Below are 25880 nucleotides of genomic sequence, written 5' to 3' on the forward strand. Positions count from 1 at the left end.
GTTAGTTAAGCTGTGTTAAACTAGCATCTAGAATCTTGGTGATCCTCCATAATTTAGAAATCAAAAAGAGTAGGACAGTTGTTGTTGAGCCGGATACTTTTTATGAGCTCTGGCATGGGAAAGTTTATTGATAATTTCAAATTATTTTTAAGTTTTGTAGATCTTGTAGACTTTGCAGATATGTACTGTGTAACATATACTCTTTCCTGAGTTGTTGTCTATAAAACTGTGGATCTACTGACTCAAGCATAAAAGCATGGCAGACCTGATTTTCCTGAAGTTTCATAATTAAATATCTTCTTTCTCTGAAGACTGATTGTGACTTGCTATCAATGTTAGATTATAATGGTAAGCATGAGGCCTATCTTTCAAAACCTCTGAGATATGTAGTGTCTTAGACAATATTGACTCCTCCTGAACTTTTCCCTCATACTGTTCCCATACTACACACCTTAGAAATGAGGACTGACATTGCTGTAACATTATTCAAATTTTCATGTTCCAGTTATGGGAGGAAATACTACAACTGTGTATACAGTATCTCTTGACATGCTGAAGAAATTTGGAATTTCTGAAATTTCTTTATTTAGCTCTTTAGGTGGAGTAAATTTACTTGTGGATGGTGAACTGTTGATAGGTTCTTAAATAATACATGAAGTAGCAGTTTTTTAAAATATAAGCAGTTACCTATAGGCAGCTATGTTTCTTAGATTAATAATATTGCCTCTATTTAAAACATGATTAATGAAAATAAGCTTTTATTTTCTTTTCAAAAAGGCAATAAACCAAGAATTTTCAAATATAAGGTCTCTGCAACAATTAATTCTTGAAAATAAAAATTAATGATAACTTGGACATCATTCCAAGATGACCATAGTATTCACTTGCAACATTGTTTTAGACAGTAATTTGATGTTAATGAAAGTTCCTTAAATATCAGATATTCCAGAAACATTTTTGAAATTAATTGAAATTTCATTGTTAATAACTTATTTTGAAAATACACTAAAATATTTAATACTTGGAATGTTAAAATAAATCAGTGTTATTACTGATAGCATTTATGTTGGTCTTCTATTTTATCTCTACAAAAAAAGCCACTATAAACTTCTTAAAAACTCAGTTTTCAGTCACTATTCAGCACATGAAATATAAAATCTGGGAGGCTGTGTTTGAGGAGACTGATGAAAATTTCCAGAAGGCAACTAAACATAAATCAGATAGTTTGTTCAAAATCAGCATTTGGCTTTAAAGGTTATTAGTAATGTTTGGGAAAAGCCTGATTAAATAGCTCTCAAAAGTATATATTTTCTTGTCTGTTCTTTGACAAGGTGGTACTTTTAAATTTCAAAACGTAGTAGATTAGTTCTATGCAGATATATTTACATATGGGAGGAAGGAACTGATATTGTACTGTCAGCAACTGAGAGACAGGACTCTGCTTAGTGCAAGCAAGTTGTTTATTGTTTCTACAGCTCAGTTTACATACTCTTACAGCTTTAGGTAAAATTCTCCATTGTCAAGCAATAACCACATTATTCATGTTTCTTAGCTACATTGCTTAATCACAGTCTTGCATTACTTCCTTTAAACAAAGCACAATTTCCTTTTCACTTCCTCTCTTACATTTCTGTTTGATGTTCCCAGTGCTTCTGGCCCACCAGGGTCAAGATGTCCACATCATCCATCAACTCTGCAGTACTTTCTGCCCATTTGCCTTCCAATATTTTACCACTTCTGCTGTTGACCCAAGTTAAACTATGAATGTATAGAATCATAGAAAGTCTTGGGTAGAAGGGATCTTAAGATCTTCTAGTTGCTACTGACCTCACTAGACCACGTTGCTCATCCAACCTGGCTGTGAAGACTTCCACAACTTCTACAACTTCTCTAGGCAAAATACTCCAGTGCCTCACTACATTCTGAGTAAACAAATTTTTTTATAACATCTAATATATTTCTATAAAATATGTGGTGTAAATGACATCAACCAAACCACTTTTAATTTTAAAGTTTAGAGTAAAATCATGGAGACTAGAACTCACTCCAAAAATGTAACCTAAATAAAAAGAATCATTACAGCTGAGTAATTAAAAATCATTGCAAAGAGATGAGGACATTATTCCAGATGGGTTCTAATTCTTCATCTCTATGTTCAGATCTCAGGACATGCATTTATCTTCCTTAATTTTATGGAAGGCACAGGAAAGCAGTTTGAAAATATAAAAAGCATTTCTAATCTGACAGCATCTATACAAGTTATGCACCATTATTTTATGAGGTAAAGAATGTTCTATTTTAACAAATAGGTTTTAGAAATATCCACTTTAAAAGCAGTTCTGTTTTGCAGCAAATTGAAGTAAGCTAAAAATAACAAACAAAATTTATGGCAGCAAATGACCAACCTTTGGAATTTTATTAAGCAAGATTTTCATATTTTCCTGTTTATTATTATGCTTCAGATGCAGCTAAAAAGTTCTGAAATATTTTTTTGACTGAATAGAATATCAAAATTAAAAAAAAAAACACAATAAATTTTTAGATTATTTTGAATTCAAAACTGGAAATTAATGAGTGCAGAAGTAGCAATGACTACCATGTCTAAAATTGCCCAAAACATCCTGCCAGGATGTTTTTGTTTCAACTGAAATTGAAATTCAGTTTTTGAAAAACACTTTTTTGTGCTAACAGTGTAATTTTAGTATGCCTGCCACTTTAGAGTACAAGGAATATGTGGAAGTCTCCCTTTGTGTAGAAAATAGCATTTAATTCTACAATCATAACAACTCATAGTTAACTGATGAACTTGTATAAAACAGAAATAATTAGCACTGTATAGGGCCTTAATCGCATGAAGACTATTTTCTCCTTAGCAAGAGTAAAGTATTTTTTTTCCCTATGCTGATTCTCATCCAGTTTACCAAAGTTAAACTTCAAAATGTAATACTTGTGTTTATTTCAGGTATGAAAAATGTCAGTACTTTGATAGGGACTACATTTAGGACATGTATCTCCTGGACAAACCTCTCTCCAACTCACGCCTCACAACACGTAGTTTGCTTTGTTTGTCTCTTCCCCACTACTTTCAAATTCCACTGTAAAACTCGCCTATATATTGCTCTCTCATTATCAAATTTTCCTTACAGCTCAGATCTGTAATTACTTGTATATTACCCATATTGTTAATCTCAGGCTCCTTAGTGGTCCTCTGTCTTGAACACTGCTTATCATGTTAGTTCTCTTTGTTTCCTTTTTTTTTTTTTTTCCCTGTAGGCTTCTAATCACAATCTGGAACCTCTAGTTCCCAGGGTTTTTTGTTTAGTTTTGTTGTTGTTAGTTGGTTTTTTTTTGGGGTTTTTTTTGGTTTTTTTTGCTTTTTTTTTGTTTGGGGTTTTGTTTTGTTTTGTCTGGGGTTTTTTTTTGTTTGGTTGTTTGGCTGGTTTTGGTTGTTGTTGTTTGTTTGTGATTTTTGTTTGTTCATTTGTTTGGTTTTTCTTAAATTCTGTACTAGCAGCCTTCTGTCTATGCGCAGTTTCCCAGTTTGCTTCTCTAATACGCCAGTATCTTTCACTTCACTACTAATCCTTGACTATTCTTAGTGCATTATGAAATAACTGGTTACAGTTTCAAAAAATTTTGTGTGCTTTTTGTCCTATTTCCAGAATTTCTTCCCCATTCTTCTGTTTTCTGTTTTTATCAGATTCTGGCAGAGTTTCAGGTGTCTAAACATACCCTTTAGAAATTCTGGAATATTTAACATATCTGCGTGAGATTGGCAGGTACAATGCAGGATCTATGGGAGACATGCCCTTCTGAAATGATAGCTGAACATTGAGTGCATCTGAATAGCACCACTTCATAGCATCTACAGCAGCATTAGACTCTTCAGATATGTGTAGCATTCCTTCCATGTCCTAATTAAGGCTCATCTTTCTCCAATCTTGCATTGCTTCCGGATTTCAGGCAAAAAAAAAAAAAAAATAGATAGACTATTTCTATGTTTTATTTCTATCCCCACAGACCAAGACCAACTGGTACAGGAAACTTCAAGGCTCTCCTTCCATCTTTGGGCTAATGTGGGCTCAGTCATTGTAAAAGATGTCCCTTGTGGTTTACTGGTTTTCTTTGTTAAGTTCTGAAAGGCATGAAGGGTTTATATGCTGATTGAATTCACAGGGATTTTCACAGGGATGGGAAGACTATGTTCTTCACAGGAATATGTGGGTAGGTTTGAGAAAAGTCCAAAATTCCAGGTAGCTGTTGCAAAGCAGAATTTTATAGCTGTGGTCAGAAAAGGTTTTCAGAGTTTACTTTAGACATGCATGCACCCACCCATATATTTCCTTCAATTTCTTCTTATATAGTATTTAAATGTTTAGTTTTTTGTAAGAAATTTGTTTGAGATGCATGAAAACTTCTCCCCAAAGTCTAAGCTTAGTTTTCAGCAAATGGTAACAAAATCTCTAATGCAAAATGCCTGCAATATTTATGACAGATGGTGTTATTGAACTATCCAGTAAAAAACTTTTCAATTTGGTCTGAAAATGACAAATGTGAAATAGCTGTTTTTACAGTTTCATAAAGAACATTTTAAGTTTCTTTATTTTTTTTTACCTTTCCTCATGTTTTCTAATAAAAATTAATTTCTGTTTCTGATAGATTACTCTTTTATCTATATTCTAGCAGAAAATATTTTAAAATTTTAAAATATACATGTTTATATATGTTTTTATGTTTAAAAATACAATCTGAGGAGGTTTTTTAGTTTAAGTGGATTTTTTAAAATTGGTGTTTGGTGCTTTGGTTAGTGTTTTTTTTTTTTCCTTCATTCTACTATTTATTTTGCAGAGATTGTTTTAGAAAAAAATGGTAAGTTACATATTGGGTTTTTTTAAACATTTTGAAATCAATAATCTATTGATGATGATAATCAATGGCTGAATCACTGTTGAAATTGTTTTCTTTATCCCATTACATTGAACATTTATGTCTATCATTAGAAATATCCCAGGCTTTTCATTCCAAGAATAGCCTTGGAATAGCCTTGTCATTCATTTGATTTTGATAATGTCTCAGAAGATTGAAAACTACATCACTGACACTAAAGGTGGTCTCATACTTGACCAAAATGAGCCCTTTCCTATTTTTTATATATATTTACTTGGATTGGCTGCTGTTATTCCATGCATATTGAAATGATGTAACTGTATTGGAAGTTGCATACTATATTTAATTGAAAGATGTCTGTACAAAATAATGGTTGGGCCACATGAATCCCTGTCTGCATAACTTGCATCACTGCTTTCAAGGAGGGTCCAGGCCCCATTTGCCAGCAGAATCCAGTCCTTCCAGCTTTAAGTGTACTGAAAAAACCAAGGACATTCCTTCATGGGATGTCCCACATATATGTGGGACCCACTTTGGAGCAGCCTGTCCTCAAAGGATTGCACCTCATGGAAGGAACCCAAGCTGGAACAGTTCGTGAAGAACTGAAGCCTGTAGGAAGGACCCATGCTGGAGAAGTTTGTGGAGGACTGTCTCCCGTGGAAGGGACCCCACACTGGAGCAGGGAAGAGCATGAGGAGTCCTCTCTCTGCAGAAGAAGTAGCAGCAGAGAAAACAGGCCATGAATGCACCACTGCAAGATGATAGAGGTAGTGAATTTATGACAGAAATTAAGCCTGGGAAGAAGAGAGGGGAGGTGGATAGATGTTTTAAGATTTAGTTTTTAATTCTCATTATCCTACTCTGATTTAGTTGATAATAAATTAAACTCATTTTGCCAAGTTAAATCTATTTTGCCCATGATGAGAATTGCTAAATGATCTCTCCCTGTCCTTATCTTGATCCATGAGCTCATCATTATATTTTCTCTCCCCTGCCCAGCTGAAGAGGGGAGTGACAAAGCAACTTTGGTGGGCACCTGGCATTCAGACAGGGTTAATCCATCACAAAGTGGTGGGAAGACTGCCAGGAGATGTGTTTATCATGAAACATTTCAGTAAACTCAGAATTCTCATTAATGCTTTAAAAAAATGAACATGGATATGACATGGTTTGAGGGAGTATATTTTATGTTGTTCGGTTCGTATTTATTTTCTAAAAATCTCTTCTTTTTCATTCATGTGCTAGATCAAATGTTCTTATAGGCTTGTGAACCTTAGAAAACTTGGCACAGTTTTGGGGCTTACAAATCTTCACAGGCATGTTTTTATTTCTTATCTGTGTTATGGATTTCCGTTATTACAGTTTAATAAAGAGGCAATTTGCTGTAATTTTGCTTGCAATACATGCATCAGTATATAAGGAACAGATTTTAAACACTATGCTGTATTTCACAATGGATAAGAGACCCTGTATGTCAGGTCTGTGGCTGGATTAGCAAAGACTTCCAGAGCTTCAAGGAATTGTTAAATAACTTGTGTAGAACCTCAGCCTTAAAACTGGCTTATTTTGAAAGACATAATTCTCTCCAATTTACTGATTAAAGTGGTGGCAGGTAGGCAATTGATACTTGCTGGGTATAAGAATTTGCAAGAACAAAATATGCCAAGTAAAATCCCACTCCTTATCATGAGTACATGTTCAAACTTCTAACAGGGTAACAAGAAGGTAGCTTGCCTAGCTTTGTGTGAAGTAAATAAAATATCAGCTGTCTGGTGTTGAATTCTGTCTGGGCTGTAATGTTTGTCTTCTCAGGTTGTAAAAGAGAAAAAAGAGAAAAAATGATAACAGGAGTGCTAGGTTATAATATCTTTGGGTTTACTAATGGTCTTTTTATGGAAGGGAAAATGAAAAAGATGATGACTACTTGGGATTAGTGCTCTTCTGCTATAGAGATGTATTAAAGTCTTTTATGTAGATCCATTTCCCAAGTAGTCAGTTGTAAAAGCTTCTTGTTCTATCTTGTAGTAAAATCTTTCAGGACATTGAATGTCTTCTCTAGCCTCTTAAGCTCTTAAAATACATAAACTCTAGGAATGGGCTTACAGAAATAAATATTATTGCCTTGAAAATAATTGGAATAATTTGAGGGTCAATATTAAAACTGGAATAGTTATTTTTGTAAGGATACACCCTTCTTAACCTAAAGCTTGTTAGAACCTAAGAAGCCAAAACTATCTCACACTAGCAGCATTAAACAAACAAACAAACAAACACAAAGACATTTTCCAAAAATAAGTAAGAAGGGGAGCTTGTTAACATAAAAACCAGGTCATAAATAATTTAAACTGAATCAATTTTTTAATGAAAAAGTCAGGCAATTGCTAAGCTTAGCATGGATCTGTGGCTGTTTACCCTGTTTTACTTGTATAATAAAATGTTATTTTAGTAGTTAGCACATTAACGTCATGCAGACTTCCATTTGTAGTGTTAACTTTACATATTCAAAGATGGTTTGTTGTCATCTCAAGAAATTTAAATATTAAATAGGACAGACATACTACATGAAGGGTATAACAATGAAAGAAAGAAAGAAAGAAAGAATAAATTTTCCTAATGTCACTAGCAAAAGGCTTTAAATTGTGGTAAAAGAAAAGACATTTGTGCTTTCTAATAAAGCCATGAAAAAGATTTAGTAGGTATGATAGATTAGAAAAATGGTACCTGCTCCTATTTCCAGCTTTAAAAAATTATCTGATTGGATTTTCAAAATTAGAATTGTAGACCTATGTAAAATTAATCCTTGTGCTTTGAATATACTCCCCTTGAAAAATCAAACAGGTCTCCTAGATTCTTTCTCTTCAGGACAAATTCTCTTGGGATTGTATCAGAAAACATTCCTGAATATCTATTCTCCTGAAGTCCAGTAATTCTACTGTGTCTCTTGCTTATATCTCTCAGGTCCTTATACTCTAGTCCCATGGTTGCGATAGCCAAGCCTGCCCTTGACTTTATTCAGTGCTTTTTCATTGTTGTGAGCAGCAGGTCCAACAGAGCACCTTCTCTAATCAGTAAATTGATCACCTGTGTCAAAAATTGCCTTCAGTATATTCTGGAATTCTCACAGATTGCTTGCCCCAGCTCTAGTCCCCTTACAGCAGATATTAGGAAGATTTAAGGCTACCATGAGTACCAAGGCCTACAATAGTAAGGTTTTCTCCAGCCATTTAAAATGGGCCTCATCCTTTTCCTTTTGATCCAGTGGGCTTAGCAGAAATCTGTTACATCACTTGTGCTAGTCTGTCTTCTGATCCTTATAACCTACTCAGTAGTTTTCTACTGCTTTCTCTCTGGCTCCAAGGCACTTTTGTACATTTGAACTACTCCTTGATGTGAAACACAAGCTCCTCCTTGCCTTCCCACCTCTATCCATCCACTGCAATGCTCCACTACAGAGATATATCCCATCTTGTCTTCACAATCCCAGTGACATTATAGCTCTACAACTTTGCTTAGAGTTCTTATTCATCCTGCTTCTTCTTTATAATACATAGATTTTTGTACAGGTGGTAGACTTGGGCCCCAAATCATATCCCATGTCTCTCCAGGTGGAAGAATATCCCCTGCAATGCTGCGGCTGAGATATATCTATTTTTCCCCTTGTGCCCTCGCTTCTCTTCAGTTTAGGAAAACACTAGCCAACATATAAAGTACTTCTCACTACGTTAGCAAGTTTGTTGGCAAAGACACTCCTGCCTCATTGCCAGGTATCCCATCCCTACACAGCAGTGCTCATTCCTCACAGAGCAATGTGATCACAGAAGCCAAAGCATGGCTTCAAACATCAGGCCTGCATTGCCTCACTGAAGGAGTGACCTTCTGCTGGAGGCTTTCCCCCCGTACTGCAAAGGCAGTCATCACCTTTCTGCCTTACTTTTCACCACATCCCTTGGGCTCTGAAGAACTCTTGGTGCACTTCGTGTTACCCTTATTTCACTCTGGAAAAAGAAGCTGGGAGTGTTAGTCCAAGGGCTAGATAAGCCTTGACTTTTATTTTTTAACATCTGAGGATTTTTCAAGATCTGAGATACCAGTAAGCAAGAAATTGTAGCATCCCATGAACTCTCTTCCCTTAGCCAATCTCCAAGCCCACTGCCCTGGAAAGACCTCGCATAGAGTTCTTTCCTCCTGGGGGAAAATACAAGACTCTCACATGGACTTCTGTCTCACTGATCCTAATATTTTGCAACATACCCTGGTTTCTCCTTTCCCTGTTTCCTCACTGGTGGCTGCCACCCTTCCCCTGGAGACCAACCCCCTTTGCCCTGCCCTTAGCTCTGCCCCCCACCCCTTCTCCTTTTTAAGCTGCCTGCAGCACTTGGTTACCCCCCTCTTTCTTGCCAGGTTACCTTCAGCCAACACATGTGATATCTCGCTGAAATAAAACCTTCCAAAAAGGAGCCTTCTGCCTCTCTCACTGAGGCAGCTGTGGTGAGTGTTGGGTGTGGATCTGACTGCGTTGCCTGAATGTTAACCCAATCTGCTTTTCTACAGAAGAGGTTTGTTGCAAACAGACAATAGACAGCAGCACCCACCATCCAACTCCCGCATTTTTAAGAAATAGCCGAAAATCAGGTCATGTTGAGAGATAGCTGCTTTTATCCCCTTAGGAAGGGGTCTCTTATAACTACCACATGCCTTTTTGAACCTGTTTGAGCTCAGCTTGCTCTGAAAGAGCCCTTCACTGGTCTGGTTCATCTTTAACCAACACCCAGAGCATTAGATGTATGCTCAAGCCGCAGATTTGCAGATGAAGCAGGAGGTGTTCCTGCCAGAAGTCACAGACTATTCTGCTGGAAGTCTTTCTCCTTCACCTGTTTGAACCTGATTACCAGCTGCTGCTGCTGCTCTCTTCTTGCCACATATAGATCAGGTTTTTACCTCTGCAGTTTTCCTGAAAATAATGCCCCCATACTTTATTCAAACTCCTTGATGCTGTGCAGTCTCTCAGTTCTCCCCACTGCTCTTTCACCCAGCAGCTCAGTGCCTTGTTCAGAGCACATCTCCCATAGCAGGGTCCCCAGGCCATATTTGCGGCATGAAATCCAAGCAGTGGCCAGTGTCTCCCCTGTGTCAGAGCAATTGCTATCAGTCAGCATTGGGACTTGTGTCTTTTGGCATGCTAAAACCATAACTGTACTGCCTCCATGTGGTCCTGTGCAATCCTGAGCAGCAGTGACAGGCCCCTGGGTGCCTCTCTTCACTAACTGCAGTCACAGTGGCTGTGTCCATCCAGCATCCCTCAGCTCCAGTGTTTCTATGGTTCCCAGCAGCAGCCTGCACATCAGGCAAAGCCCAGGAGAACTGGCAGCAGGGCCTGCAGTTCCTATCCAGACTGGGAGCAGGAAGCACAAGCAGCAGCGCCAGCAGCCTCCAAGGCACCCTGCCTAGTCCTGCCAGCTGACCAGCACTTTGTCACCATGCTCTCAAAGCTACACTGCAAGTAGCAGGACCCATTCCCACTGGCCCATTCCTGCCTTGCTGCTTCTTTGCAAGCCCACCAGAGCCTCCCCACAGCCCTTGCCTCCACTTACAGCTGCTGCAGAAAGTCCTGCCCTCACAGCAGCTGCTTCCAACAGGGCTGACCTGAATGTTACAGTCTGGGTTTAGCCTAAGATGCAGCTGTGATATCACAAATAACAAAACAATTATTTATCAGGCTGTAACACTGAGAGGTGTCAGGTTGACAGGAAATGTGCAAGGTAGTAGGTAGGTTTTTCAAGCTTACTGAATACTAAATTTCAATTCAGCATTTAAATAACCATGAAAACAATTTATCAGTTTATTATTTTACAATAAAAATATTCATTCTATGGTATTTTTATTATTATAAATTAAGGTGAAAGGTTTTTCCTGCAAACACTTTAAAACTTTTAAATGTTGTCTATTATTGAATCAACCCAAATATTACTGCAAGCATAAATTTTAAGCATTGTGTATTTTGGAAGGCAGCTTCTCATTCAGAACATGTCTGCATGCTCTTTTTCTGCAAATACAAGAACAATGTGATCTCTGTATATTTTTTATGCATGCTGGGAAAGTTCTTCCTCTAACTTTTGAACTCACTGGAGAAGCTCAACACTTTTCAAGAGTGCCAAGATTTTGGAAATAACTTTTAAACTTTTTTGTTAAATTGGAAAGCTGAGTACAGGAAAAATTGCAGCTTGAGGACATTGTGCTAATAGATGAAAAAGAATCCACAAAAATTAACAGCATGCTCTTTTACAAAGGCTTAACCTGGAGAAAAGCTTCGTTCATAGCTGAGGCTTTTCCAAGACACTAAAGTCAGAAACTTGTGACACAAGTCTACAGAGAACTAGAAACTGTTAGATCTAGGGTGGCAACTAGTCTGTGCCCTCTGAATGACTGGTCCTGGACATCACATATTTTATCCAGTTTGTGTACCCTTGTGTGAGCATAGTTAGAAAAAGTTATAATTTTTGCATTACCATTTGGAACAGCAAGAGTGAAGTCATTTGCAGAACCTGATAATGGATAGTCCACTTAAACATTTAAATAAATACAGCTTATCAAGGCAGGAGAATTAAAACAAATGTTATTATACTGGTTTCATTTACCCAGCATATACTGGCACATTTATTGAAAAAGCCATATACCTTGAGCAGAAGGATTTTGTCATCAGTATACTGCTGCTTAATGGATAAAAACTGTCATATTTTTCAGATGAGGACCTTATTTTATCCATGTCATATGTTATTCTATTTGTCCTATTTAGTTAGAAATTATGAAAAGCAAAGACAAAAAATAAATGTGAAGAGTGAAGTTTTACTAGAGCAGGATAAACCAAGTTATCATTCAAAAAGCTAAAGCTCACCTGCAGACTATTTGATTGAACAGTGGAAATCATGTAAACATGCTAGGGCTTTTTGTTTGGTTTTTTTGGGGGGTTTTTTTGGTTTGTTTTTTTTTTTTTTTTTTTTTAAATTGTCACAGTGTAATCTCCAGATTCCAGATGCCACTTTCTCTAATTCCTCTACCTCTTTTAGTCTCTCTCTCTCAGCTGGCTTTTTGCTTGATTTCTCCCTTGCCTAGATTGTAGAACTAAATTGTAGAATAAATGTTAACTGGTTAGAAAGCTTACCTCCTCCTGGCAGGCTGCTGCTGTCCTTCCCCTGAACCTCAGCCTCTGACTCAGCCTCATTTTCAGGCTGTCCCTCACAGTGCTCTTGACTAACCCAAGCCCTCAGCAATTCTCCTGACAATGGATGTTCTTTTTAAAGATGATTCTATTTCTACCGTCAAACTGCTTGTCATATTCCTGCTACCCAAATCTGTGCTCACAGTACCACAGGCAAATATATGGAAAAATATGGCTCATGTCCTGCATAATTAGCAATCAGATGATCCCCCTGGGACAGTGTAAAGAGACAGATATCCGCTCTGCAAGCAGACCTGTAGAACTGCTCCTTTGTCTGGGGTTAGTAACATCACCAATAGATACATTAGCTATACAGCTGGCCAATTCAAATAGGTGCACTGGTGGATACACCTCTGGTTTTCATTCTGTGTGACTCCTAGCAGCTAACAAAAGTATCAGGCAGCTATCATTGAGTCAATCCTTTCCTATTTATGGTGCTGAAGCAAAATTTAAAATGAACTCAAGTTGTTTCACTTCCATGTGAAAGAGTGTCTGATGTGATACAAACATCATCAGCATTTTTTTAAAACACAGCGAAATGAAATAGTTATAAATTTGTATCTAAGAAGTACAATTAAATGAAAACATATAGATTGATGACCAAGGAAAAAAATGATAGTCTTTTAAGTATGAGAGATTATGAAAAAAAAAAACAAATAAGTCTCATGCTAACTGTTTCTTAGCTTAATACAGACCTTTTCCAGGAATTTCTTTAATAATCCTGGACATTTTGTTGAATATAATAGCTGAAACAAGTTTATAAACCACATATGCTGATTTTCACTGGGATAGAGTTAATTTTCTGCACAACTGAGTACTGGGCTGTGTTCTTAGTTTGTGCTGAAAGTAGTGTTGATACCATGGAGATCTTCCATTATTGCAGAGTAGGGCTTATAGAGAGTCAAGGCTTTTTCTGCCCCTCACAGCACCCCACCTGTGAAGAGGCTGGGGGTGCACAAAGGACTGGGAGGGGAGTTGGGAGAAGAAGAAGAAAGGGAGAATATTTGAAGTGATGGTGTTTTTCTCTCTCAAGTAAACACTGTGCATCATGGAGCCTTTCATTCCTGGAGATGTGTGAACCCCTGTCTGTCCATGGGAAGTGGTGAATGAATTCTGAGTTTTGCTTTGCATGAATGTGCATTTTTCTTACTTGCCTCATCAAACTTCCCTTATCTCAACCCATGAGTTTTCTCACTTTTACTCTTCTGATTCCCTCCCTCATCCCACTGGAAGGAAGTGAACGAGTGTCTGTTTGGGGTGCCAGCTGGAGTTAAGCCATGACAGTCCTTTTTGGTGCCTAATATGGGGCTTGAAGAGTTTGTGATAATAACATATTGACAATAACATATTGACAATTGATAATAACATAATAACAGAGTGTACTAGAAGGTCTTTTTATCTATTAACAGCTGCAGGTCACAATATTGATTCATCTGTTCTCAATATTCATTCATCTGATCTGTGCCATGCTCTTTTTTTTGTCATAAGAGTCAAAGACTGCTTTGGCTTTTGCATTTTTCTATGATTACTGATATTTTAACTGGGAGGTTTGTTATTAAAACCCTGAGCTACAACTTAAAATCAGCACAACATGTTCTCCAAATACTACACATATAAAAGCACAGAATACTTTCTCATTAAAATCCACTATAAAATTAGCCTAATTTGTGGTTTAGCACATAGTTAAAACTACATGATTAGTGGTAATTTTTATATAATGTATTTTCATTCTGGCAACTGTAGTGCAAAAGTATACTTTTCAGGAAGGCAAAATTCTGGAAGCACTTGAAAGAGACCTGAGGTTTTCATACCATATGATATCAAAAATGATATCTATGTTTTAAATCATAAAGTCAGTGGTGATATTTTCAGATACCCATATCCCAAGATCACATGTACCCATTTGCACCAAGAATTTTTTAACATCCTAATGAAACACATATAGGCTCCGAGATTTTTATAGCTTTTTGTAACCACTGTTTGATAATTAGAATGAAGATTTTCTTAGCTGTCCAAGTGACCTTAACATTTAGATCATAGTTCCTTGATCATAAAAATATGTATGCTTTGCAGGTCTGTGCTCAAACACATCATATATACATTCTGCATATATTGGAATACACGTGTGTACCATTCAGCCCACACCATCCCATTCCATCCCATCCCACCCCATTCCATACCAACCCAATTCATATGCATACTATATATTGCAATGCTCATCCAAAATCTATCCATTGCTTTATATAGACTAACAAAGACAAAAGAGTTGCTTTGTGCAGGGTAGACAGCACTCAGGGTAGCCACGCAGATTGCCTATCTAAAGTTCTCTTAGGCTGGCACAGGAGCTCCTGTGACTCTGGCATGCTGAGATGCAATAAGGCTTTCTGCCTGCTTCACAGATGGCTCTGAATGCGAGCAGCCAAGGCACACAACACTGTGCATTTGTACAAGCCAATATTCCCACATGGTCTATTTGGAGTTGCTGTTTAGGCAGCTTGGATTTTGATCTGTTTTGTGTTATCAAAGCCATAGTGTCTGCAGCAGTCCATAGCATGGCTGAGGTTTTTTGTTACATTATTATGAGCCCACACAGCCTCGATGGAACTTGCATTTAGTTCCTTATATATAAAAAAATTTCAAAAAATGTGGGCCAATCACCTTGCATCAGCAAAGTGTCTTTTACAAATAGACTGGCCCTCTTGTCCTTTTCTACATCCAGCTGTTTTTTAGCAAGCCCCTGTGTAATGATAATCTTTCCTGATTTATTCAATGACAGCTCTTGAAGCCATACTCAGATTTGTCAGTGTAATTACCCAGGCCTTTATAAGGGGCAACAGGAATGGATCAGAATCCTGGAGTATATAGCTTCCTTCCAAACTTTCTGATAATTTTCACATTAAATTTTGAAAACTAAGCTTTCTTAAATGACATGAAAAAAAAAATACCTAAGAGGTAATTTCATGCTGTCTCCAGTTCGTTGTGGATGGTAAATATCCGCTGTCAAATATTGAAAGACTGTCATTGTAACCTTCTGCTTTTGACTGTCATGTTCCTCATTTTATTCAGAAACAAAATTACCCTAATATTGGAAAATTATTTTACAGAGAACTCTTTTGGAGCCTGTAATTCTTATCACATTTTGAAGAGAATGCTGGTCCATTCAAAGAGAATGGTCCTAAACCCTGTGCATGTAGTTTAGTACCAACTGCTAATAATTTAGGTTTAGCAAGATTGGGAAAGATTTCTCTTTGATACTGAAGGATACAATTAGTTTCTGTCAATTGGTTGAAATTAGAGAATTGGAATTCAGTGACAAGGTAATTTGGTATCTATGGTGGAATGGTGATTATAGCTGATAAGACATTTGTGAGGAGCTGTTTTAGTTAAAATAAAGTTTTAAATAATTTTCAGGTAATTTTCATCTTCCTGATACAGTAAATGTGGAATTGACAGAGATGTTTTAGTCAGTAGACGAAGGTACTTTAAATGTGTTATGGATATATATATATAAATAATTATGTAAATGTGATGATTAATTTAAAAAAGGATTTTCAAAGATGGCATAATTGCTAAGCCCATTTGCAAATAGTTTCTCTGCCAGCCTTGGTTTTAGAAAGGTTTGCCTTTATAACAGTGCTTCCTCAATTACAGAAATGAAAAATGTTATTCTTTGTCCTTTGATTTCTGCTGAAACAAGAAATGTTCTAGTTATCAATTTGACATTAAGTAATCCTAGGGGGAAAGATATAATTATTACTGGTATCTGATAATCTCAATGTAGCCTGATAGCCAGCCCAAAATTAGTAGTTCTTACAGGGATTTCTGCTGGAATCAAAGCTCAGAAGGAACAATGCCGTTTTCTGGTGGTGGTGTTGCAGTATTTCAGCAGAAACTCCTCATGGGTTTTGAGGAATATTAGTTTGGTTTTTTTTAACTTCGATTAATAAAGCTCCATAAACGTGATAAATCTCAGTTTATCAGTTTGATTATTCTTTTTTTCTGAAGTCTACAGACTAAAGGGTTTTTCCAGCTAACAGCTCCCCTCATTGTTTCCTATATGCCTGTCCCTAGTCAAGTTTTCAGACTTATGTTTCCAAAGTAAATATAAAATATATTAAAGATAATATCAAAATGCAAATATTAAGGATGTGATAAGCATTTAGGGAAGAATTTTGAGAGAGGAAGGTGGCAGGTGGTTGAAGAGAGGAAGACAAAATATAGGAATGCTTGCAGTCTTGCAACACAGGAAAGTAAGTTTTCCTAGGTAGGTGCAGAGTCAGAACCTCAAGAAACACCATTCCTGAGCACAATGCCATTGTGTTGTGCCTTCCATGCTAAACAAGCAGCTCCACAGAGCTCACAGCTGCTGTGCAGACACACATGATCTGAGATACAGAGATACACAGAACAGAAGATGTATGTGAATGCGAGAAATTAAAGGGGCTCTCCGATAGCATTAGTCATCATCAAACACATTAGGGTGAACATATCAGCAGCGTGATTTTGCCAAAATTTCTACTGACATTACAGAAAAGATGATAGAGTGGATAATGAGTCAATATATAAGAAGGAAATCCTCCAAAATTAGAGAGCTACACAGGAGAAATAATGAAATATCTGCTTTGAAATTATACCTTGCATAGAATGTGGGCTGATACTACAGGGTAGCTGAGGATATTGTTGATATTTGCATTGCAATTGGAAAGTGCTTTGAAATGAATGGAAAGATGAAATTATTTGAGAAAGACATAACAGTTTTTGTTTATGTTGTTTTAATTCCTTTGCTAAAAACCTCTTTTAGTTCTTCTTTAGTAAAACACAACATTTTGTGGTTTAAACAGCTTTCTGAGAGATCAATTTAACTGTGAGTATTAAGACACTGAGAAAAATTTTTTGAAAGTCTGAAATGAAGATCAAATATAATAATCACATTGTTTAAGTAGTATTTTTAACCTAGAGGAGACATAAATCTTGAGGAGTATATTACTGGACTTAATCAGCAGTTTTCTTCACAAAGTGGTACAATGTTAACAATATATTTTCAAAATTCAGAGATATTTAACAAAAATTCTTGGGACATAATGTTTAGGGTTTTTTATATTGAACTAATGCATATTTTTGATAGATTATGTAATGGTTCTCACAGATATGTCTGGTAGTGGTTATTTCTATAAAATGCTTTTTATCTGCTTGTTTTTTTTCATCCAGATCATCTAATGATGTACATAAATACATATATAAAAATACATATAATATCAAATTTGTGCAAATACAAATAACAGAATATAAAAGCATATTTGGTGGTGGGTATTAATAATAGTTAAGCAAAGGTATTTAATGCATTAATAAAAATTACTTAATATATTGTGGTAGTCTTCATTGTGGGTAGTTTTGTATCAATTTCTGTGCTTGTCCCATTTTCCTCAGGTAATTGTTGGGAACAATCACCATTGCAGGACAAGTAAAAATGTTTCTTGATCAGTTATTAAAACTAATATATTACACTTGTTTCTGTGCTTCTTAAAACCAAAAACTCATAATAATATATTAACTTTATATTTCAACATGGAGCAGCATAACCCATAACTCGTGTTACAAAATTTAATCTATTTTGATGTAACAGGGCTTTCCATTGGAGAGCATGTTAAGCTTCCTTTCTTCTGAGCTTTCTTCTGAGCTTACTTCAGTGCTGAATTGTTTACAATAAAATGTTTTTGTTTGCTTGCCTTTTCACTGCCTCAATGTTTTACCAGGTGAAACCCATTAATGCGTTGCACTAGATTGTGTTCTTTTCCTCACCTGAAGGAGAGTGGTTTCTTACTCTTTGAAAAGACTTGATAAGCTTCATGATGACCTATAGTGCTTCATTCAAGAAATCAGTCAATTCAGGGAGGTCTTAACTGAATACATACCACACAAATACTACCCTTAGCACATTAAAACAACATATAAATATCTTGACGATTAAACGAGTCAAGAATCATCTTGTAGCATGTCTTTCTGTTTTTAAATGACAGTTGCTATTAGTATGTGATTAATATTGTAACTGCACTTCTTGTGATCAAGTCCTATAGGTCATCAGTCACTGTTCAAAGGGGGTAGCACCCAGCAGCTGACAGCAAAATGCAAGCGCACATGTATAAATCTGGAACTCTGTTAGACCCCTGAAACCACAGCATGTTTGCAAACTAATGTTTATTTCTACGTTCTAAATTAATGCACAACATATTGAAGCTTGGGCTTCACATACTCTCATCAAATAATTATGGATTTGGATATTACATAATTTGGATTACATCATGAATTCCAGTAATAAAGTGAAGAATGATCAGATTCTAAAACCATATGACACCACACAGTGGACTAAAACATTAAGTTTAGTATTTGGATTTTACAGTTGCAATATCATGTCTTAATAATTTATAATTCAATGACATTCAGTTCTTTCACACCTGTTTTGAATTTCTATACATCTATTATACACATACTGTCTCACACACTCCAGCTTAAAAAATGAAACCACTTTGGGTTCATGATTTGATGTTTGTTGGTGCCAGGTGAGAAATTTAGGTTATGGGTACCATATTATGTCTTTTCTTGCCCTTCTATCTTTCTTTTCTCCTGGTGCAATAATTCTCTCTGAGCACATTTTGCTTACCTGGCCATAAACAAAATATCTAATAAAGACACCAGAAGAGAGAGCATTTATGTTCCAAAGCAAGCAGAGACATCTAAAGATGACCTTTCCAGTCAGTGCTCTGGATAGAAATCCTTAAAAGTATATGGCTCCTCTGCAGTTACAAGAAAGATTTTTTTCAGCATTAAACTGTCCAGATTCTAATCTCACTTTTGCATGTCTAATAAAGACCTTTTTTATATTTTGCAATTGCAAACAGCTAGATAAGACAGCTGGTGCATAATGGCATACGTGTCCTTTTCTGTATTGAACTGGCACTTTGCACTGGAATACAAATGTCTTGGAATTACAGAAAGAGCTTTTCCTATAGAGCCAGATATATTTTAAATTTACAGGATGTAAAGACCAAATACCATATAAGGCAATTGATGTGTGATGGCAGCCTGTGCAGAATATGAGCACTTCATGGGTCCCAGGAGGCAGCTGGTTAACAACGCAGATTTCAATATATTCGGTACTTTTTCCTTCAAGGGACACTATAAGAATATTAAACTCAAAGATATTTTATTCATAATTTCTTTAACCTTCATTTGATACAGTCTGATGTATATTGTTAGGTATAACTTGCTGCCTCATTAGTATTTCACTGGTTTGAGCACACTGAAAGGAAATGGGTGACATTCACCAAATCCTCACATAACACATAAATTCAAGGTCTCTTGCTACTTTTGGATGAACGAATGTAAGAACTAAGGCAAAATTACAAGCAAAAAATTACAGTCTATTTTTTATAGAGCAGATTATCTATACTGAATGTATGGTAAATTTATTTTGGTTTATTACACAGCAAAAGTCGTCATCTTCTCCATATTCAACTTACAAATTAAATAACAATTACCTCCAAATACAGTAACAGTAATGCTTCCCATCTCTGAAAGGAGTTTTGAAGTTGCCAACTTAATTTTTTTTTCTTTCCAGGAAAGGTAGTGAAAGGCAGAAAGAATTATAATCACGGCAGTGATGAAAAACATGAGTCATTCAGGTTTTCCTGTTTAGTGGATTGCCTTTATCAAGGGCTAGACTAGTATAGAACCATTTATGCTTTAGAGGGGATACCCTCTAAATGGTGACATCTGAATACATATGCATTATTGAGACACCAATTTGGTGGCACAGCTCCTCTGTGCTTAATTCTTTATTAATTCATCTTTTTTTGTTAGTTTTTTTTTTTGTTTGTTTGTTTGTTTGTTTGTTTTTTGTTTTTTGTTTTTTTGGTTTTGTTTTTTTTTTCCCGGGAGGTTACAAATTAATGTCATGGGATAAAGTACACTTGAAAGCATCACACAGGTAAGCAAGGGCTTGGCTACATCTGCCCAGCTGAAACTCCTTAGATGACTGGTATGTGCTGTGAAAAGGAACCAAGTACATTCAGGCAGGATGTGTGTGTGTAGCTCACCCAATATATACAGCCTCCATCTGCCCTCCTGTAATGGTCTGGGTAGGCACAGAAAAGTAACAAAAGGACATAAAAAATCATGGCTCTACATGCATGTTACCCATTTGGGGTAGAATGGAATGTGGTACTAACCCAGGTAAGTTACCTACAGAAAATCAGAGATGGGCTTGGAGCGATAGGAATGAAGAGGCTGTTGGTGACCTCCTGAGGCAGAAAGCAAACCACTGAAAAAGTAACTGTTTGGAGGCGGGGGAAGATATCTATTTATATACCCAACCTGATGCAGAAGGATGAGCCAAAGGCCTACTAAATGTTAAGGCCAGGCCACCAGCGAAGATGTGGAGACGTCAACAAGCTGGAGTCTTGTTTTCCTGAGCCTATGGTACCAATCACAGATGGATCGGAGACCCTGGTTTTGGTGAATGTGGTCACTTCAGAGAGGGTGTACTTCTCTTAGAGCAGAAATTGATGTCCACCCACCTTCCCCCTCCAGCACAGTAAAGCTGGAAAATTATTTCATTGAATGGTGAAGTTCTGATGCTGCAGCTACCACACTCTAAGTGTCTTTATGGCAATACACAATGGGATGTCCTGGTTGAATACGCAGAACTACACTTTCGCTTTGACTTATTTCTGGTGGAAAAATTGAGTCTAACAAATCTCCTGACAATCTTTATAATGTTAGAGTATTCTAATTTACTCCAAAGAGAATGGCTATTGAATCAGTGGATTTTTTTTTAATTTTACTTGGACTGACAAGAGTCATAACTCACAGTGAGAATTCATTTTGAGATTTTGAACAAGATAAAGAAAAATGACCCACCCAAGTGGCAGGGTCCACTTGGTCAAAAAGTCAGAACACAGGTAAATGACTTGCTGAGTAAGATCTGCGAATGTCTGAGAAATTGCCATGAGTAAGACACAAGGCATGACTATGATCTGTCACAGACATTGCCAGGAGTTCCTCTCCCCATATTTGGGAATTAAATATCTCTGACATAGTTTTGCTGTTTACCTATTTATTATAATCAAGAAAATGACCCGGAAGAGCTGATGATCTTGCATATTACTACAAAACTTTACAGTCGCAGGTGAACCACCAGTTTTCTTAGCTGATTATAACTAGAAATGAAACAAATGTGATTTTTATTTTAAGGACATTGTTTTGTAAAACACCTGCTGGCTTAATACAGAATTTTAGGTACAAACAGCTACCTTCAATTGTGACATTATTGGTTATATATGTATTGGAATTTTGCTGGGAAAAGGGGATAAAAAGATATTTAGGCCAAACCCCAGTACTTTTTCTCCATAGTCTGTGAGAACACAGCAATAGAGAAGGTATGTTAGCTGCCCTGTATCCATTCATTCTTAAGACCAGGAACTGTCTTGAATTCTCCATTCGGAGTATTGGTCATGACCTATCAAAAATATTATCTGGTTCTTGAGGTATTTGAGAAATCTAAGACACATAGCTCCATTGAGAGATTATATATAAGCACTTTTGGAAAGCGTTAAGAACAGTTGCAGTTTCTCAGAGAATACAGTTGAGATGATGATGCGCAAGCAAAACACAAACATGTCCAAGTTAAGCACTCCTTTTTTAATATATCCAGTTTTCTGATAATCAGAAACTGGAAGTAAATGAGAGAAGTCAATGCTTAAATAAATTAGAGAATATTGATTCCTATGGTGGGAATCATCAGATGAAATGCTAGTTGTCCACATCTGAGCTGATCACTAGTGGCTCCTTTTGGAGTCTGGGGAAAAATAGTGCTGCTAAGTGATCTTCTGATTTTAGCAACAGAAATTTCTCTTCATAAATTTGAAGGAATGAATTGCAGCTATATATACAGAAAGGCCAAACCCAAGACAATGTTAGTCATTCCACAAGTATTTTCAGTTTAGGAAGAAAGGCTGACTTTCCACAGGGTGATTTATTGCCCGAGTGTTACAAAGATCAGTTAAGTCAGAGAGCAACACAGCTAAGTCTCATTTATTGTATGTAAATTGTCTTCACTTTTCTCAGATAATTTAACATTTCCCACATTAAAAATGTAAGAACAGAACCTCCAGCTGGACTAACTTTCCTGCCAATTACCAGAAGTTCATGAGATAACATCCATATCAAACAGAAATTCCAGGCAATGCTAATGCCAATATCTGACTCCGGGGCAAGTGGAGGACTGTCACTCAGGTATTCTCCTCAGCTAGCATGTGCCACTAGTTTATGTCAGCCACAAGATCATTGATCTACTTAGATGATACTGTAAACATTTCTTTGCCTCCAAGGGAACTGTTGGAAATAATCTTTGCTCCTTTCCCTTCTTCTAAATTAGTTTTTCCTTCACCATGAAGTAAGACTGAGTAGAAAATATTGAATTTAAGTAGCTCAGAAAATTAGTACAGACAATTTTGCTAAACATGGAGCAAAATAGTATTTCCAGACATAGTTGTTTATTGTTTTCTAGTACAGCAAATACTGAAAATTAATGAGAAATTGTAATTATTAATTTCTATGTTGCATTTAGTGAATAGTGTATTGTGCTCTGCACATTTTTCCCTTTTAAATATGCAAGTTGGATTTACAATGGTAAATGAGTAGGGAATATGACTTGAAGTAGTGTAAATGTGAAAATATGTCTGTCATAAATTATGAGAGAAGGATAGCAGTGCATTTTAGCACTTTGCCTCCCAAATGATCCTAATGCTGTTACAGGCAAATACCATTTCATTTACCTCTGTAGGACAGCTGTCTCTGACAATACAGTGCAGCAATTGCTGACTGCAACGTTATAAAGGCTTTTAAGAAAAGCAATGAGTGTTACATGTAATTGAAAAGCAGAGGAAAATTTATTCAAATGTAAATTAATGGAATAGAAGGAGTTTGTGCAGGGAACTGAAGCTTTATAACTCCTGAAAGTGATGACATGGGGGTTTTAGCAACAAAAGGATCTGAAAGACTTACACTTAAATCTCATTTGAGATGCATCATCACTAATGGCATAGTGCTTTTTCATTCTTTAAGGGGATTTTATCTTACTGTAAACCCCACACAGCAGAAATCTTTTAAATCTCTTGACTCTGCTCAGTTTTTGTCACAACATCTACTTTAATGATGAGACATCAGTGAGCCTAATTTGTAAGATCTGATAATTTTTTAGTCTACAGAAATGTGAATAATTTTCAGTGGTATGTGTATGTATACAATTATATCCATGAAAATGCCATAATTGCAATTAAAGATCAAGTATTTGTCTATGGCTACAGCTGGCCAAATGCCTGATTTCCTAAGTTTGTTTGCTAAATTGTATTGTATGAAGTCTTAAATCAGGCATCATTATCTTAAAATTTTAGAACAGCATCTGAATAGATGCTTAACACATAGAGGATGCAATATTAAAAATTTTTTCTTCCCTCTGTTCTCAGGTTAATCAGAACTTTGACATTACCTAATGTTATTAAAAGCATAATTATTTTGGAAGAAATTTGGGGCTGGCTCTGCACATAGTGTTTGGAGCTAACTGCCAGGTCTGGATTCAGTACACATGAAGTGGAGACAGGTCAGCTGGTTGTTCAACAGTGAGCCATTTCTGAATCAATTAGGAAGGAAAATGGCAATATGAAGACTGCTGGCACTTTTGTTATAACTCACTATTGAGGCGTGAAGTACTCTTTGCCAGGTGGCACTGGCAATTGAAGAGGAGCTTGTGCTGAATGCTTGAATGAGAGTTGGAAGTAGGAAATAATATAGTCTGTGAGTACTGCAAAATGTCTGTAAATAAACATTCATCCATTTATCCCTAATGCAGTTAAATACTAAAGTATTTATCCATAGGAGGGATAACAGTCTTCTCTTGGAGCAAGATTAGAGCACTCACAAAGATTTCAGTGTAACACCATGATTTTGCATAATAGTTAGGACCCTATCTGTGGTAGAGCCACAACAATCTTTACCCCTACATGGGATGGGATCTTTTTACAGAATCCTGACATTTAACAGGAAGAATTTATTTCCAGAAGAATAAAAGCAGCTATAGACTTGATTGTGATGCTTTTGATAGATCATAACCTTGAGTCTTATCCTTGAGATGAGCTGACTTCCTGCAAGGGTGTTATCAGGATCTTTCTTAACCTCTGGTAGAATAAATTCTGAAGAGGTGTCAAACAAAGGAGTAGCTTTTGGAAACTCCTAGCTTGAGATGTCACATAATTAATGGTATGAACCGGATAATATTGGATGTGAATACATACAGAATTCACTATAATAACCATGTTGCCCTATTTCATAAGAGAGCCTGTCTGTCATAATCTTTTTTTGCTTCTTCTCTGTTTTTGCCATTCTGTATTTAGTTATCTGCTGCATTTTAGGAAATTAGGAAATAAATATTTTCATTAATAGAAGTCCAGAGACTTTAAAATCTCTGACATTTAAATCTTGAAAATAGGAGTCAAAGTATAAACCAGGTTGCATAAGCACGTAGTGGAGTTTGAGAGAAGAAATTGCATTGTTTTGACCCAGTAAAAATAAAAGGGCAAAGATATCAGATTCTGGATATCAGTATCTAATATTAAGGTAGAGCTATTAGGCCATTCACTGTAGGCCTTACAAATGACTGTTGAATCTGTAGGTGTAGATCTACATCTAGGTTGTATCTTGTGTTAACCCATTAGTGGGGCACACAGGCTCCCTGTACAAGAGTTCAGTTTGCAGAGCAGGAATAATTGTAAGCAAATACAGAAAATGGAAAATAATTTTTAATAACTTTTGTCATTCTCTGAAACTTTTTTTTTATTACAGTCATGTGCTTAATTTTTCTTGACTTTTACAGGTTCATGGATTTTGAAATGCTATCAAAACAAATATGTTTTAAGTCCTGAAAAATCTGCTTCTAGCTATGCTCCAAAGCAGGATTTTATGTCTGGAGTTTTATCAGCAAAGACTTGTGTGATTACTTCCTTCGGTTTTAAGAGTTAGAGGGTGCTTGGGGATAAATTTCTCATATCTGTGTATTTTTAATGCTCTTTTGTGTTCCACCTCAGATTTTTTTTTTTTTGGTGGAATATGTCCTTCAGTAAGAGCAACAGCATGCATACTTGAGGGATGCCATTACCTTCCTCTGTCTACTGACTAGGTTTACACTTTACCTGATCTTATTTTTTTACCTGAAAAGAGTTGAAGAATTCATGCTCTTACTAACCAATACAAAAAGTGTTTGGAAAACAGCTACAGAAACTCTAGGTCCTCTAGCTTAGATATTGAAACAGAAAGCCTGCTCTGCTGTTCTGCATCAAGAGTAACTTGTTAAGGATTTAAGGCTGTGATAAGGGAGTTTCAAGAATGAGTCTAAAAGATGTGTACAAAGAAGCTCTCTATTTCAAATTCAGAATAATTTTTTGGAGTTTGGGTAAGCACTGTTTTTCCCTGTAACGGCCCAATGACCTTTTCAGGATATCAAATTTTTTGAGGGATGTATTTTAATTGAAGGATTACGTACAACCTTAAGTACAACACTGTGTAAGACTAGACATTTTCAGGAAAACCAAGCTACAATTCAAAGACAGAAGCAAGAACAGGGACTGTTTAAAACACTTTTTTCACAAGAAGAAGTATGTGAGATTCTGCCAGGATCATCTGTGAGCCAACAAACAGACGAAACCTGACATGAAATACCAAGTATCAT

Source organism: Pyrgilauda ruficollis, unplaced genomic scaffold (genome assembly GCF_017590135.1).
Source record: "Pyrgilauda ruficollis isolate IOZ18807 unplaced genomic scaffold, ASM1759013v1 scaffold37, whole genome shotgun sequence".
Lineage (NCBI taxonomy): Eukaryota > Metazoa > Chordata > Aves > Passeriformes > Passeridae > Pyrgilauda > Pyrgilauda ruficollis.